The 18027-nt window shown below is 33.8% G+C and overlaps 1 protein-coding gene across 1 annotated transcript in view; it reads right to left on the reverse strand.

Annotated features, from left to right (window-relative positions):
* Window positions 1-18027, reverse strand: part of LOC116173489 (triple functional domain protein-like) — a gene marked incomplete at its 3' end in the record, with an annotated part of 132446 nt that overhangs the window by 100483 nt on the left and 13936 nt on the right.

An 18027-nucleotide genomic window follows, 5' to 3' on the forward strand; every position in this document is an offset into this window, starting at 1 on the left:
ACAATTGGTACCGCAAGAAGTACAGCAGCGCCTTAAGTCATATGACCTGAGGCGGTAGACGATCAATTTTAGAATACTCGGATAGGCCAAAGTAGAACTCCATCGGTTAAAATTTTGAATGGATTTCGAGCTAGCTCCCCTACAATGACTCACGGCCCTGAAAAGGAATCTTCCGAGCGATTCAAGTGAGGTCGATCGATCTAAAGCACGGACCCAAAAGATCACTGCAGTACTAGATAACGAAAGTCTGCAGGCTACCCTAGTAGTAGTATACCCTACAAGAATTGTTGTTACGGCTAGCATGGCAAATAAGTTGGGTAAAGAAATCATCCCGAAATAAAAAAAATTAACAAGTGGTAAGAATAACAATAAATGAATGAAACCGAAAACTATGCTGAATGGAAAATAAACGGAAAGGTAATTCTGGTTTCTTTCTGGAATATACAGAATAGCCACCGTCTGTTTTTTCAGTGATTAATAACAGGCTGAAAGGATTTAGTCGGTTTCTTCTTTGCCTGGATTTCGGTCCGCGGTCAAGAACGTCGACTTATTGTAAGATGGGCAAAGTGCGTCCACACAAGTAACGTCCCAAATGAACAGTTTCCCTTTTTTCCAAGGAATCAAGGCGCTGCCATCCACCCGATTGCCGTCATCTCGACAGATCTTCACCCTGGCCGCGATGGAGTACGAGTTGTGAGTATTCATATACTAAACGTGGTAATTTATAACGTTCACTTTTAAAACTGGGTTAAAACTACCAGTAACTTAGGTAATTACAAAGGTCCCACAAGCCAGCAGAGCCATTTTAGAAAAATGAAGGACGAAATACATCAGAATTATAGGCTGATTATAGGCCCTTTTGGACACTTGAACAAATTTTCAGGCGGCATCCTTTAAAGAAAAAAACTATGGCTCTGCTGGCTAAAGACGAAGCTAGCTGACCACTTGTGAGATTTGCTTCGAAGGCGAAAAATTCAGATCACAATATTATAGGCTATTTATAGGCTTTTTTAGACACTACAACAAATTTTCAGGCGGCATCCTTTAAACAAAAAAACTATGATTTTTAGCGCATTGAAAAAAATACGCTATTATATTCGTTATTGCTGGCAGGCCGGCTGTCCGCGTTAGATCTCCACAACTACAATAGCTAGAGACTTTAAATTTTCACTAAAAGCTTTCTGCTATAGTGTAGATGTGCAGGCACTAGTCTATTTTGAGTTAGATTACTTGTGAGATCGATAATTGAAGAAAATAATTTCGGTATGGGTTTCGGAGGTGCTATAATTTTACCGTTAGATAGCGCTACCAGTATAAAAACTTATTATTTACTTTGTGATTTGTTTTACAAAATGAAGACGTACCCTCAATTAAAATTAAATAAAATTAATTATTTAACGCAGCCAAAATTACTCGTGAAATCGATAATTTTAAACTTCGCTAATAAAATACTGACCTGCATTACCAAAAATGCGCTTTAATCATGCATATGCTGATTTACAACTTGTTTATTATTATTATTATCCCTCTCTTGTTTTGGGTCCAATTACAGAGTGACCCGCATAATGCTATTTAGAGGTGCCATTTTGCTGGCTAAAGAAGAAGCTAGCTGATCACATGTGCGATACGCTATGCGCATGCGCAAAATTTTTGCCTTGTAATTAATATCGATCCATTAACAGTGACTGTATAAAGACAGTGTGGTCATATGCTCTATATCCGCCATGTTTTTCCCATATTCTTCATTAAGCTGATCGGTTTAATTGAATTGGTAGATCTTGGCATTTTTCTATGGTTACAATATTATTGCCACAACTGTTTGTGACTTGATCACCTTGGATTCCAAGTTAATTTCCGCCAACCCGATTTATTTGGTTAAAATATGGCGGATATCCCACATACCAATAAAAAAACAACACCAAAGTATGACCAAACTGCCTCTATACAGTAGGTATACAGTCACTGTAGATCCATTATAAGGTCACTAAATATAAAAAGTACCGCAATCCATTGGGCCCGTGTTTTAGAGAGAGAACGCATGTTTTTTGCCCAAAAACTGCGGAAGTTACCAGATTCTAGTAACTTTAATGTTAGGGATTGTTCCACCTGTTTGGAGACATCTGTCAAGTAGGTATTTGAAATTTGAATTTTCTTTTACTAATAAATCAAATATATAGCACGTTGTTGTTTTTCAGGTTTTAAAAAAAGTAATGTTAAAAGTGTCTGAGTTGTCTATGCATCTTCTCTTGTATTATAGGAGAAGAAAAGTTGAAACGATATTCCTGAATTGGAAAGAAGTACAAAAAAAAATTTAAATTATTCGTCTCATTATATTGTTAACGAACCTCGAGATCGTTTATAATTTTGTATTGCTGCCTGCCTATGCGTCTGTCTGTCCGTCTGTCTGTCAGTGTGTACGATAACTTTGTGTAGAAATGTCCGATCGCCTTAAAAAATGATATACACATGTTCTTCAGGCTATAACAAAGTTCACAATTGTTTTTCGGCTACGTAGACCAACGGGCCAAATAGTTACAGACCAAAAACTGTGCAAACCTCCAAAAAGGGCTTCTAACTCTTGTTACAAAGAACATATGAATGTCCGGTTTTCTGTGTTAGTAAATATTCCTTAAACTTCAGACAACTATGCAGATGCAAACAAATACTGCGCATGCGCATAACAACTTTTGTATTTGCGCAATCCTAATTTTTTATCTGTTAATATATTTAAATGAAATTCTGTATCTAGGCACCTCCAATAAAAGTGAAACTAATGCCAAATCAAAAAATTTGTTTTGCGCATGCGCAGTCGGTTTTCTTTTATTTGTTAAGGTATTTAAATGAAATGTTGTATGCAGGCACCTCAAATAAAAGTAAAACTAATGCCATTTCAAAAAATTTGTGTTACAAGCTATGCTGATCAGGTGGGACAGAATCAACCCCTTAGGGCAGTGGTGCTCAAACGGTCGATTGCGACCGACCGGCCGATCTCGAGTACTTTTTGAGTCGATCTCGAGAAACATTTGCGATTTTCAGAGCAGATCTACACCTACCTTGACTTAAAGAAAATGGATTTTGCGGAAAACTAAATTCTGCCGTTTCCACTAATTAACTAATTCTACGTACAGTATTTTCATGTAATTCTGCAAATTGCGCCACGATACGACGTACCTATAAGTTAGAGTTTAAATAAATATATTAATTGGGCGAAAGCCCGTTGAGGACCCAGAACAACAGAGGGACATTAAATAGACAATAAATAAATAATTTTTATTTATCCACTACATCTCCGAGAGGGGAAAAATCAAACTGATCTGGATGATAGTTTTTTTTGTTTAAAGGATGCCGCCTGAAAATTTGTTCAAGTGTCCAAAAAGGGCCTATAATTAGCCTATAATTCTGATGTATTTCGTCCTTCATTTTTCTAAAATGGCTCTGCTGGCTTGTGGGACCTTAATTACAATGTGTTTAGAACTTCAACCCGGGCAATATGTTAAATATTTAGAAAAAGTATGCTTTGGTGTTTAGTATCGAATGTTTTCTAATTTAATAACAGAATTAAAAAAATGTTAGCTGGGTTTTATTCTCAATTTATTAACATAACCAATGTATCCATTACGCCCTTTGTGTTATAACGCTGTATTATTTTTGGCTTTTTTCCATCTTTATCAGAAATAGCATCTTGATGTTCGGATGATATGAGTATTAGGTACACATTTTTTAACTTGTGGAGCATACGAAACCATTGTAGTTTCTCTACATACAGCAAGTATATTTTTCTAGACCATTTATGATCTCTGTAACATTCCAACTTGCCAAGAAAATATTTTGTTTAGTAGTAATGGCTCTTTATCCTCAATGGTTGATTGTACTTGCTTTATTCCACCATTCTGTAAGATCCCCGTCGTAATTGTGTGTCCTTTAATCGTATCGCTTGAGTTATTTTGCACGCGAGTTCACTTACAACAAAATCTACTTACAAGCTTATCTCCTAACGTATTATAACTAACAGCGAGGTAACAGTTTTATTATTTTCCCCTCGTATACCCGTGCATACAATTCTTAAGAGTGGGCACATAAACCATTCTGAAATAAATTACTCCTACTTGAATAATGTACATGTAAGTTGGTAGGTAATATTGTGGCATACAATGAATGTGAGTGTCTAGAAGAGGTAACAATTCTCCCACTTGACTGCTTTGTGTAGAGCGTCGCGTTGTCATGTTCTACAAGATTCCTGATGAAATGCAAATGGACCTTGTCGAAACAGTTGAAGGGGCCCTAATCGAGGAAATTACTACAACTTGTCAAATGCAGTTAGTGGCACCGCTAATAACGAATGGTTGCAGTTTCCCTGACAGTCCCTGCGCTTGAGAGTCAATTGTATTCAAAAGAAATCCCTTTGTTCGACTCCTGCTATAAACTAAACGACATGCAAGAATTATAAATTTAATAAGTCAACCGCAGAGATTCAGATGCAGAATGTTCGATGGAGCGAGGCGCGTTATATTTACAACATCCTGGACTTACGGTAGGAACTATTCTGCCATCCATTAATTAAAATTTACAAGCAATCTCGGTTGTATTCGTTAAAATATTCCAATATCCTTCGAACGCAACACGGTATCCAGATGACGTTAATAAAGTCGTCCTATACCCTGTCATTTATTATGCCATCGACGTATATTCGGATTAAGTAATTAGCTCAAGGGTGTATTAGTCTAATGGCCCAAGGAACTGCTATAGTTTGAATGTGGTAGTGTTTGATAGTGAATTTAAAAATGGATGTCGTGATTTATAACCTGATCGGCCGTACAAAGATTACTGTGGAAATTGTACCATGGGGCATAGGCATGTGATGCTATTGAACGCGCCATTAATATAAAGTGACATAAGAAGTAGCTTGTGTTTCACAATCAAGGTACAAATGCTGTCAGAGAATCCTTCAAACTGTTTCTGGAAAACTTCTTTTTCCGGTTCTTTATAGAGAAAATTTTTTGAAGTCAAATTCGGTTACCGATAGTTTCTCGCTAGTCGTTTCCAGCGACTTTTTTCGTATATTACTTATTTGAGCATTTGTCCCATTATTTCGTTGCATCTGGTACCCTAAGTATTTAATTTCTATTACTTCCCCTACTATTCCTTCTCTCCCTTTTTCTTCCTCTCCCATCCCAAATCTCACATCTTTGAATTTTCGACATTCCCATTCTTTACCAATATCTCTCCATTTTTCCCATCATTGCCATAATCTCCTTTTTATCTGTTGCCATCTTTACTGTCACCAGCGCATGCTAGGGACCATATTTTCCTTTCATATTTCCTCTTCAGCAAATATTAAATAAGGTTGGGCTAAGTGGTCATCCCTGTCCCAATCCTTTACATATCTAGAACACTTCAACCTCCTTCCTATCCTTATCCTAATTCTTGTCCCTCCACATAATTCTTGGATTCTGTCCTTTAACTTATTGTCTATTTTCCCATTTTCCATACTTTTTCCCTTTCCACTCTTTCAAACGCTGTCTTTAAATTCATGAAAAACGCCCTTTTTCAAATTCGTTTTCCACCAGTTTGTGTAGTAAAGGGCGCCCTATTAAAAATGCCGTCAAATTACACAGCTTGGGGAATAAGATTTTGTTGGCAAAAGGGGCTAATCGCTAGAAATTATTTTCAAGTTTCTAGGTTTATACCCTACAAACGTGCGTAAAAATACCAATCTTCTATATATTTTGCGTCATTTTGATGCATCACACATAGAGGGCGCTTTTTGAAATTCACATAAACTTTGCAAGTTTTTTTGAAAATTTCAAATGGAACGATATAAATATTGTATATCAATATTGTATGATATCAAAAAAGATCACAGAGTCGCCCGCGTCCAACCTGCCTTCGTTGTTAACTCCTATTTGACCTGGATCGGTGTTTCATCGGTACCACAGCCTCCCTATAGTCCCGATGTAGCCACGGCAGATTTCTTTTTGTGCTCAAGGATGAAAAGGGAGCTGAAAGGAACGCATTTGAAAGTCCTGGATAACATTCACAAAACCACGGCGAGGTGCCTTAACAGCACTTCGAAAAGCAAGATCCAGGGGGCCTACGATACATGGGCAACATGTATAGACGCAGGAGGAGTGTATTTTGAAGAGCATTACATAAGTTGTATTACATGTTTGATCAATAAATCTTTTTTTTTTAAAAAGGGCTCATTACTTTTTCGGACAAATCCTGTATTTCCGTTTAAGATTCTCTATTCTCTGTCCCCCTCCCAATAATAACCCTCCTATTCCATTTCAACTTAAAAAAAATAACTATTTTTGTTTCACACTTGAATTATGATTATTTGGCTAAATTTTTTATGGGTATCTTTCCCAGTTGCGGTGAATGCTTTTGTATTAAAAGCGCAAAGAATTTAAGAAACGCAAACTTGAACTAATTATTTTCCACTTCCCCTCCCTTCTGCGAATACGAAAAAAATCACTTTACGCGGAAGCATAATAAAGTTTTAAAAATATTTCACCAACGGATGATTTCAAATTTATTCTTTATGATTTTCCCTGCATTCAAGTTTACCCTACTTTGTAATGCAAATTCGGGAAGACTTTCAATGGCTCTACTTTCTAAGCGTATATAAATGAGCCTTTTTTTTCTTTGAAGCTACTCACATAGAGAAACACGAAGAGAAAATGCTCTACCTAGGTAACTATAAAATGCAATATTGCAATGCTCTCTCGTTAATTTCATTAACATAAAATTCGTATAAATAACGCTATAAAAACATTACCATGAAATTGCTGCCGTCGAGTAGGTCTGGTGGAGCTGTGCCAACTGTGGGGGCGTTGCCTGTGCCCTTTAAGGCCAGCTTCCTTCCCTCGATTTGATGCGCTAGCCATTCTTCCGTGGTTGTTTCATTTCACAGCTTTGCAATAACATAACAATTTTGTACGAAAAAAAATTGATATACAATCTACGGATGTTACGTGCGAAACCCATTTTGATGTATTCCTTTTGGGGGAATTTTCATTGTGTAATTTGAATGAGATTATTACAGTCATAATAACAATGGGAAAATGTGCCTGTAAATTTGAAGTATTTGCTAACGCACTGCGTCTGGCGAAATTTGTGATCAATTTTTACTTTATCGATCACCTTCAAAGTCGTAATTTTTTCCTCTGGAATTAAGGATTGACGCAATTAATAAAAACCGTATCTGCATTTTTGCCAATATCATAGGACGAAAATTAGTAAATATCTAAAAACGCTTCTTACTTAAATAATTCTCACTAGAAAGTGAAAGTAATCACATTATGGAGAATATTTCAAAGTTGGATGTCATGCCATGATCTCAAAAAAATCTAAAATTACGAGTGGAGTGGAAAACTGTCAGATATGCTGCACTGGTAGGAGAGAGGGGTTTCCAAACAACCATAAATCAGTATTATTTTCCTTGCGTTTTCTTAGTTTTTATCCAGGGAGAGTTAATGGTATGTTGTGAAAAAGTACCGAAGATTAAAAACGTACTTAACTTGAAATTCCAAGGTATCTAAATTTAAAATGCAATACATTAGCCAACCAAGCGTATAGCAAGGGTTTTTTTAAATTTTTCTGCATGATTTTCTCATGTAACACCACGCATGATTGAGGTAAAATTTTAGAAATTCAATATTGCGGTCGCACTCAAACACCCTGTATAAATCAAATTCGACTATGAGATAAGCCTCAAAAGCGATCCAAAATTTAATAATTTAATATCATTTAAGTACAGTTAGCGAATAAATCATTAATAAATCAATTATAGTATAGGAGTAGAAAACATGTTTTTACATGGTTTTTGAGTGCGACCGCCATTTTAAATTTTGTTATACCACATACATCCATGCCGTTGAATGTTCATCCAACCTCCATACTATTCGTTTTTTAACTTTTTTACAGTATTTATAACCTCTTCATAAGCAAGGCAATAAAAACAGCATGAAGGAGAACGATATTTATTCAAATAATCAGCAACCCGATTGCTCGATGTAGGAATGGAGTAAAGTACTTTACTGGCAACTCTCACAAAGTGGGAATTTAACTCATTATGTCATAGTATAAGTTAGCTGCGTAACAATCGCAGCAATTAAACAAAAAATATTAGCGCATAAGTAGTTTTTTACGTACATTCGAATTTTAAAAACAAAAAATTGAAGACAGAAAAAAATGTTAAAATATGTCAATAATATTTTTGCGCCCATATCCTTATTAAGTCACCAAAATTTTTCCGGGTCGATCTGAGACAATTTTTTTCTCGGGCCTCAAAAAAAGGCAGTGTATATAACCTTCCTTTTTTTACCAAAAATCGACTGCACCAAAATTTCTCGGGAAAACACTTTTTCTTATTAATTTTGGTGCTTAGAATCCAAAACAATTCGTACTTTTTCGATCGGACTTCTCAATCAAAAGTTATGGACTAGAAACCAATTTCGAAAGAAAATTCAAAGGGCTGTAACTTTTGAACTAGTAGGCCAATCTTGGAACTGTTTGAAATTATGGATTCTACAGGCCACATTCTATAAGAAAATTTTTTTCCGGGTCGATCTGAGACAATTTTTTTTTCAGGCCTCAAAAAAGGTAGTGTATAACCTTCCTTTTTTACCAAAAATCGACTGCACTAACATTTCTCGGGAAAACACTTTTTCTTATTAATTTTGGTGCGTAGAATCCAAAACAATTCGTACGTTTTCGATTAGACCTCTCAATAAAAAGTTATAGACTAGAAACCAATTTCGAAAGAAAATTCAAAGGGCTGTAACTTTTGAACTAGTAGCCCAATCTTGGAACTGTTTGAATTTATGGATTCTACAGGCCACATTCTATAAGAAAATTTTTTTCCGGGTCGATCTGAGACAATTTTTTTTTCGGGGCTCAAAAAAAGGCAATGTATAACCTTCCTTTTTTACCAAAAATCGACTGCACCAAAATTTCTCGGGAAAACACTTTTTCTTATTAATTTTGGTGCGTAGAATCCAAAACAATTCGTACGTTTTCGATCAGACCTCTCAATAAAAAGTTATGGACAAAAAAACAAATTTCGAAAAAAAATTCAAAGGGCTGTAACTCTTGAACTAATAGCCCAATCTTGGAACTGTTTGAAATTATGGATTCTACAGGCCACATTCTATAAGAAAATGTTTTTTTCCGGTCGATCTGTTAATAATACTTTTTCAATGTATCTGTATCTAGTATTCGCTTGTGCTGGACGTAAAAGTATTGAGTATTCAAATACCTTTGATTTGTGTAAAGTATTTATTATTTAGTATTCAAATACTTTTTTAAAGTATTCTGTCCAGCTCTGGGATATGATCATATTTGCTGAAAACACGAGGGAATTGAATGAAATGTTGAAATAACTACAAGAAATGGAAGACACGTATGGATTGAGAATTAACCACAAGAAGTCGAAAAGGCAATCAACGTTGGAACAGAGGAAGTAATGAATGGAATGGTAAGGGAAGAGAAAATGGAACAAGTAAAAACAAGTAAATGCATAGGCACAGTAATATTAGACTATTGGTTGAGTAAAAAGGAAATAATGATAAGAGTTGGAAGACAGCGTATATGAGAAAGAGAGTGGAGCTTAACAGTAAGATGGATTTAGAATTGAGAAAAAGGCTGGTTAAATGTTTAGTTACCACGGAAGATGGAGGGAAACGAGGAAGAAGAAAAAGGAAATGGATTGATGATCTGAAGAAAGGGATCAGGCTAAGTGGGGATTCGGAGAGAGGGGCCGGGAGTTGTGGAAGAGGGATGTCAGCTGAGAACCTGCCAAATGGCAGATAACTCAAAAAATCTGGGCAATCTTTCGAGGAAGCACTTATAAAGTTGTCAAAGCAAACTAAAATATCTGAATCGGTTAGATAACGTATCGGATGCAAGGGCCACAAAATTTTGAACTGAATCGAAGGATCTTATTAAGCTAGTATTGATAACTGAGGTCTTAGTGAAAAGGACGAAAGGTTTCATAGGTTTATGAATTTTGATAGGGAGAGTGGGGGTTCATTAAAGCGAATAAACGGTAAGGGGTTTGCAGATGCCTTTTCTGGTTTCCTAATGAAAGCCTCAAAGTTGACTTTGGAAACCTTCAAATCATCGGAGCTGAGCAAGTAATTCAACAATAAAAACGTTATTTTGCTCCAGAAGTCGATTAGCTAATATTTGTAGTCAGTTAACAGTTAAAATAAAATAACGATATACCTACGTTCATACAATATTCCGATTCCGAATTATTGGACGTTTCAACGTTTTATGATTAAAGCAGTGAAACGCTTTACGGAAAACCAGGTGATCTGCTTTAAAATCAATTTTTAGAGTACATCTCTCAGGTATAACGTCTAAGACTCGCAATTGCTGGCGCTGGCGGAATATAAGTAGAATAATGGAGAAAAAACTGAAAAGCTTTTTTGGGGGAGAATGCATTGTAAAGGAGTATTCAATGAAAAATTCATATCAAATATCTTGTCAGCGCGAAGTAAACTTTAATGAAAGTTCTTTGTTAATTATTTAGATACCTGCGGTTCGTGTAATAAGGTCGAAGACTTTACCCTTATCAACTTTACTTCGGTTTGCTGATGGAATTTATTTACGTAATGAAGTAATGATATTATACCGCTTTCTAGAGCTTAAATTTTCATCCTCGTTTAAATGAAACGATCTTAAATGTGACAATAATTGGGAACTAGAATCGGAGAAACGCCTGCGATTTCAGCAATGCTTTCAATATCGTGTCTTATGGTAGTCCTTGATAATGAAAAAGCAAAATGTCAACGCAACCCCTATTTGATAAATGTGGTAATCTGACTGGTTAAGTATGCGCAATTGGAAGGGTCTTAAGGGATCGTGTTAAGTCAGTTACGCGCTCTGGTAACGATCGTAAGGGATGGTAAGTCGGGCATCGGAAGTATTAGTGGAAGGAAAGAAAGGAAGAAACAAAAAGGGAAAAGATAAGGATAGCGTCGGGGTGCAGGGCGACAGATTCGAGGAAAGGGTCGAAAAAGCAAGCGAATTGGTGAAAGAAACGAGGATGAACGCAAAGGGAATGTGGAAAGAAATGGATACGGACGCCGGGCTGAAGTCGAAAGGAGGAGAAGAGGGGGAAAAGATGGAAAATGGTCTGGCAAAAAAGGATCTGTGGATAACGTGGATTTTGAAGAAAAGAAAAAAAAAGAAAAATGCATTTTAGTATTATTTTGTTATAAGTTAAATTATAAAAAGTATTGCCAAGTTCGCTTCTAACAAATATGGAACGCCGTTTTAGTATTTATACCAACATTTTATCATGTATCATTTTAAATAACAGTCAATCTTATGTCTCTAAATTTTTCGTTTGTTGTTTTTATCTTACGTATTAAGAGATTGATTAAAAAATGTTGATTAATAAAGATGATACATGAATTAAAATGTTTGTTGATAATTTTAATTAGGCGCTAGTATACACGTAGTCAAATAGACTAAACTGTAGTTTCTGAAACTTCCGCACAATCAGAGATACGAATTAAAATTATCAACAATCATTTTAATTAATGTAACATTTTAATTCAACAATCACTTTAAATAATTCTTGCCGATTTAACAGCATGAATTCATATGATTGTTGAATTAAAATGTTCTCTGAAAATATTTGTACAATTTTATTCCAAAATTTTACAATGTGCCATTTTAAATAACAGTCAATCGTATGCCTCTACTTTTTACGTTTGTTGTTATTGTCTTACGTATTAAATATGATTGTTAAAAAAATGTTACTTAATAAAAATGTGAAATGAATTATATTGTTATATTGAATGAGTGTATATGAAACTGTATTTCAACAAACAATTAATAACAAACAATTAAATTGAATTGCAAGAAATACTTCGAGTAATAAAACGATTTTGTCCAACAAACATAAAAATTCATTCATTTTAAATGTGGAATTAAAATTATCAACAAACATTTTAATTCATCAGTCATATAAATTCGACGATTTGAAAATTGAAACCGAATATTTTCAACAATCACTTTAATTCAACAAACAAATAAATTTTTATTGTTAGACGTAGTAAAAGAATCTTTTAAAATGATTGTTGAATTAATATGATTGTTGAATTAAAATGTGACATGAATTAAAATGTTTGTTGATAATTTTAATTAGGCGCTAGTACTTATACACGTACCCAAATACACTAAAGGATAGTTCCTGAAACTTCCGCACAATCACAGATACGAATTAAAATTATCAACAAACATTTTAATTCAACAATCATTTTAAATAATGCTTTCCGATTTTAACAGCACGAATTAATATGATTGTTGAATTAAAATGTTTGTTCATAATTTTAATCCCACATTTAATATGAATAAATTTTTATGTTTGTTGAATTAGTTCTAGTTAGTTATATTACTGTTCGTTTATGTATTCGTTTGTTGATTTGTATTGTTAAACTTTCGTTATACACATTGCTATACAGGGTGTTTTTTTGGGAGCTTTAGTTAAACGTTTCTGGAAAAGTAAAATAGGTAGGTTTTTGAAAATTTGTACTTAGAAGTTACTCTGAAGGCCGAATCGATGTAAAATATTTTCAAAATGGCCGCACTTCCGGAAACACCGGAAGTAGATAGTAACTTCGTTATTTTAAATAGCAACCCTAATTTTTTATTGGGTTTTTGGATTCTACGTGAAATTTCAGTTCTTTGGATACCCATATGTCGATATCTGCCATTTATGGTTTTTAAGTTATTTTGACTTTAAGAAAAAAAATGGCGGATGCAGATGGTACTTTGATAATTGATTACTTGAAAACGGTTGTAGTCATGACAACCTATTTTTATCAGTGCATTTAGAATGAATACAGCTTTCTTTTAGTGTACTTAAAAAAAAGTTAAGCTGCGTAAGACCGCCCCTATGGAGATCCAAATTTATGAAACTTCAAAGACTAAAAACTCAGTTTTTTTAAATGGAATCACCATTTTCTTAATATTGCATGAGATAAAGAATCGAAATGGGTATATTTTGACAATACATGTTCCTATAGCTATCTTTAACAGTTTCTGACTTATTCCCATTTTATTGAATTGACACTATTTTTTTCGAATTTTCTTTTTAGTAGTCGGCTATGATTTTATAACAATTGAATTTTAAACAATTCTAGTGACACTAATCCGTCACCTACTGTTATAGGTTAACATAAGTTTTTCAAAAATCGAAAAATGACTCGCAGTGGTTTCACCTATTTTTGAATTTAATTGTTATTTATGGTGAAATGGACAGAATCGCGGCACGTGCTTGCCGTACATTCATTCGAACACTGGAACGAAATTGTATGAATTTTGGAAATTTGGTACCCCCAAATGCACTACAAACCGTTGAAGCACAAGTGATACAAAGCTCTACAAGAGAATATTTAAGAAAATGAATTGAATTGCAAATGCAAGATTAACAAAATAAATTCAATGTAAAATATAAAAAACTTCGTTGAAACATTTTTTGTATGGAATTGTTGCTAGAACAGATATCGCATTATCTCTCTGAATTTTTAGACTTATACGTTGTTTAAGAAATTCAGTTGAACGACTGTCTAGATTTCTCAAAAATTATCCGTCCTATATCCTTAATAAATGACTTATTTATTAATGAATTATTTAGACTAGAATCAATGATATTAAGGAATCCTTTTCTTGCTTTGTTTAAAATTCGATTGTTATAAAATCACGGCCAACTACTAAAATGAAAATGCAAAAAAATGGCATCAATTCAATGAAATGGGAATAAATCAGAAAATGTTAAAGATAGCTATAGGAACATGTAATATCAAAATATTCCAATTTCGATTCTCTATCTCATGCAATAGGAAGAACATGGTCATTCCATTTAAAAAAACTGAGTTTTTGGACTTTGAAGTTTCTTAAATTTGGATCTCCATAGGTGCGGTTATACGCAACTGAATTTTTTTTAAGTACACTAAAAGAAAGCCCCATTCATTCTCTATGCAATGATAAAAATGGGTTGCCATGACTATAACCGTTTTCAAGTAATCAATTATCAAGGTACCATCTGCATCCGCCATTTTTTTCATAAAGTCAAAATAACTTAAAAACCATAAATGGCAGATATGGACATGTGGGTATCAAAAGAACTGAAATTTTACGTAGAATCCAAAAATGCAATAAAAAATAGGGGTTGCCATTTAATATAACGAAGTTACTATCTACTTCCGGTGTTTCTGGAAGGGTGGCCATTTTGAAAATATTTTACATCGATTCGGTCTTCAGAGTAACTCCTAAGTACAAATTTTCAAAAACCTACCTATTTTACTTTCCCTGAAACGTTTAACTAAAGCTCCCAAAAAAACACCCTGTATAATTTATACATCATTTCAATTAAGTGAAGTTTTTTAAACAAACATATTTAATGTTTCACATAACAACAACAAACATAATAAATCGCGAAATAAAATTAACTGTTGTTTATAATGTCACATTGTAAACTTTCGTAATAAAAAGTAAAATGGCGTTCCATAAACAAACGTCGATTGATTGCCATAAATTTCCATTGTTTCTTTAAGGGAGATATTTGAAATTATTAAAATAAGACATGGCCACGTTTTTGCCATCAAGGGTTGAAGGCCGAAAAGATCAGTATTTGCGTTTTCGGTAAAAAGCAAAGTTCGTACCACGCGAAGTGCCACGTATGCACATATTTTTACAACGTTTTCATGATAGCGTAATTGTATTTTCCAAAAATAAATTCAAACTTGTACATGTAATTCCATATTGGGCTAATGCGTTTACATACAAATATATCTCGATATTTATTAAATAAAAGCTTTCTGCGGGAGTTAACCGGAAAACAAAATTTCCCTCGGCCCAGATTTAAATATGTAGATATAAATTCATATGTTATAAGGAAGCATTTTTATCTAAAAGGAAGTTGAAAAATATTCTAAACCCCGATAATGCAAAGGCAGATCTTTTAGGTGGGCCGATTTTTAGAGAAAAGAATTTTCCACTGTGAGCTTTTATGCTTCCATCACTAAGGTAACTTCGTTACTTGTATAGCATAGCGTAAAATTGTATTACTCACTTTCAGCTTTAAAACATCACAGAATTTAAACTAAAATAGTCCAATAAATTGGGAGTACATAATTTAATTAATGCAAAGTTTCATACTCGAATAATAACCACTTATATTTTGATGTAGTGATAGATCGTGAAACTTACAACCCTTCTTAGGGCATTGTCAATGAGGGCTTTGTTAAGAATAAAAAGATAGGGATGGCGAGCTTTAGCTTTGATGTCACGGTGAAAACCCGCCGTGTAATAATAATGAATGCAACTTCATGAGCGGTACGGAACCGTTTTAAGGTACTTTCCACTTACCATATATATATGCTTGTGCATTCATTTCGGTACAGCCGCATGAATTTTTTTAAATAGAAAAACTCATCTGCATCTACCCTAAATTAGCGAGCTTGTCTTTTGATTGGCTGTATAATTAATTTGGACGTCAATATGTAGCCACAGGTTGCGTGGATTACATTCAACCATTCCAGAATAACAGCCACCCAATTAAAAGTTATTTAATCATCTACTGGAAGCGCTGTTTGAATTAACTCATTTAACACACATAGTTCGCGAACACAACTCAATTCATAAACCAAAAAAAACTACAAACTATAAAAAAAAGCTTTTACAAGTTGTTATTGATTCTGCTAGTGTTCGAACTGAAGCATGGCATTTGTTCGATAAAAATTAACTGACATTTCTAACGAAATTTTATAAAGCGTGTCACGTTGGCAATAACCTAAACCTTTTGAGAAAATACACGAGAAAGTGTCAATCAATTTGAACGATGGTGCATTTTAGAAAATTGCAAACTATTACTAGAACTTAACATACATTCTCTGTTCCAATTTTTCCTGGATCACGAAGACCTATTATTTTTTTTCAGTTGCCAAACTGTTTTTATTATGAAAAATATGCAATTTTTAAATGTTTACTTAACATTTAGTTTAAAATGCTTCAGTACAGAAATCTATCTCGCTTGTTAACATAGATACAGAGTCAACTGGACAAAAATGATCCTCAAGTTAGGTCCAAATAAAATCAAAAAGTGAAATTTACCCCTTCTCTAAATCGGGCGAAAAACAACATAATTGACGATTTTGATTTTTGGCTTCAAAATCGGTATTTGGGGTAGTATTTAAAAACTAAAAATACATTCTTTAGGAAATCTAAAATAAAATGGAAAGCATAACAGATAGGTATACGGAATCTAGTAATTGATCGATGTAGAATTTTTTTCGACATTTGAAAATGCAAAAAAATAAAGCAGGTTTCATTTGACAAAATCAACTTTTTAAGGTTTGAAGTTATAAAAATTGTTAGTTTGTTAGTTTTAAAACACCCTGTAGGAGGGTGCTCAAAATATAAATCATTCTCATAAAGGATCAAGTCAGTATTGCCGATTTTGGAACAGTTTTTCAAATTCAAGTCAACGGAGTCATAGGTACAGACTACAGAACTCAAAATAAAAGCAGTCAAACGTGAAAAATTTTGAATAACTTGAAAACCTTTGATTTTTCGTATAGGGAAACGTCAAAATGCAATGAAATACAGGGTGTTCTATTTAAAATTAGAAAGTTTTTATGAACATCCGGTAAAACCGGAAGTGAAACTATCATGATAATATTTTTTTCGATAGATCATGAAAGACTATGTTGGTATGCAAATTTTCAGATTTTTAATAATAATAATAATAATAATAAATGCCTTTATTTCATTACCTTGCATAAATATATAAAGTAAATGTAAAACAAAAATTTCAATTCAGGTAAAGAAACCTAGTGGCGAGGTTCAGCATTGGGAGACAGCTCCTCTTGCTGATCTTCCACCTAACCACGAAAACATAACTAACCAAAAAGAAAAGAAAAAGATGACAAGTTGCAAGGTTTACTTAGACAATGTAAATTACGTATAATATGCCCTGGCGAGAGGATGAAAGAAAAAGTATGAAGAACAATACAGAAACACACAGTGGGAATAAAGAAAAATGCTATTAAGGGTAAATAAAATAAAACTGGAACCAAACGAAACTTGGCATTATCTCCTAGAGCGACAGTTTAATGTTTGCTTGAATATTCTTTTAAACGGTTAATATTCTTTTAAACGGTTAAACGATTTAAATTTTGTATGAAAGCCTAAATACTTTCTTAGTTCTAATTTTTGATTTGGTGCCCGCGTTATTGGCATTCTTTTGTTTTTCGAAAAATCGTTAAGAACTATGGAAAAAAATCAAAAATTTTCAAAACTATATTTCAGCTCTCTAAAACATGTGTATTTACAATTATTTTTTCAATTAATAAAATAGTGATCGTTCAAAAATTTCAGAAAAATATTTTTTGGATAACCACCTCATTGATTTTTGAAAGTAAAATTTATAAAATCCCTACACTGTCTACATTGGGAAAATTCACGTAGAATCCAAAAATGCAATAAAAAATAGGAGTTGCCATTGAAAATAACGAAGTTACTAGCTACTTCAGGTGCCACCATATATTTTACATTGATTCGGCCTTTAGAGTAACTCCCAAGTACCGATTTTCAAAAACCTACTTAGTCCATTTTCCCAGACACTTTTAACTAAACCTCCCAAAAAAAAAAACACATTGAAAACTAATAATTTTTTGAGTTTTTTAAGGGATGCTAAGCGAATATTTAATACAAACACGGGAATTTCGCGAGGGGAGGGGGTACTCGCTCTATTTCCTTGATTTTTAGATATTTTTATCTCCTACCCGTGAGCATGCGGTTGCTACAAGGATTTACAAAAATATTTCATCAAGCGATTCTTACAGGATCTGTAAGCTACTAACAATTTGATTCACGAAGAATCTACCCCCACCGTGTATCCTATTTTGGTCGAGACTGTAGTGTATCTAAGCTGTTTTAAAGATAGAGACTCGTGGTTTTTGCGCCCCATGTAAGATAGAAAAAGGTAAACACCCTGGTAAAAACTAA

The sequence above is a fragment of the Photinus pyralis genome, unplaced genomic scaffold (genome assembly GCF_008802855.1).
Source record: "Photinus pyralis isolate 1611_PpyrPB1 unplaced genomic scaffold, Ppyr1.3 Ppyr1.4_LG6, whole genome shotgun sequence".
NCBI lineage: Eukaryota > Metazoa > Arthropoda > Insecta > Coleoptera > Lampyridae > Photinus > Photinus pyralis.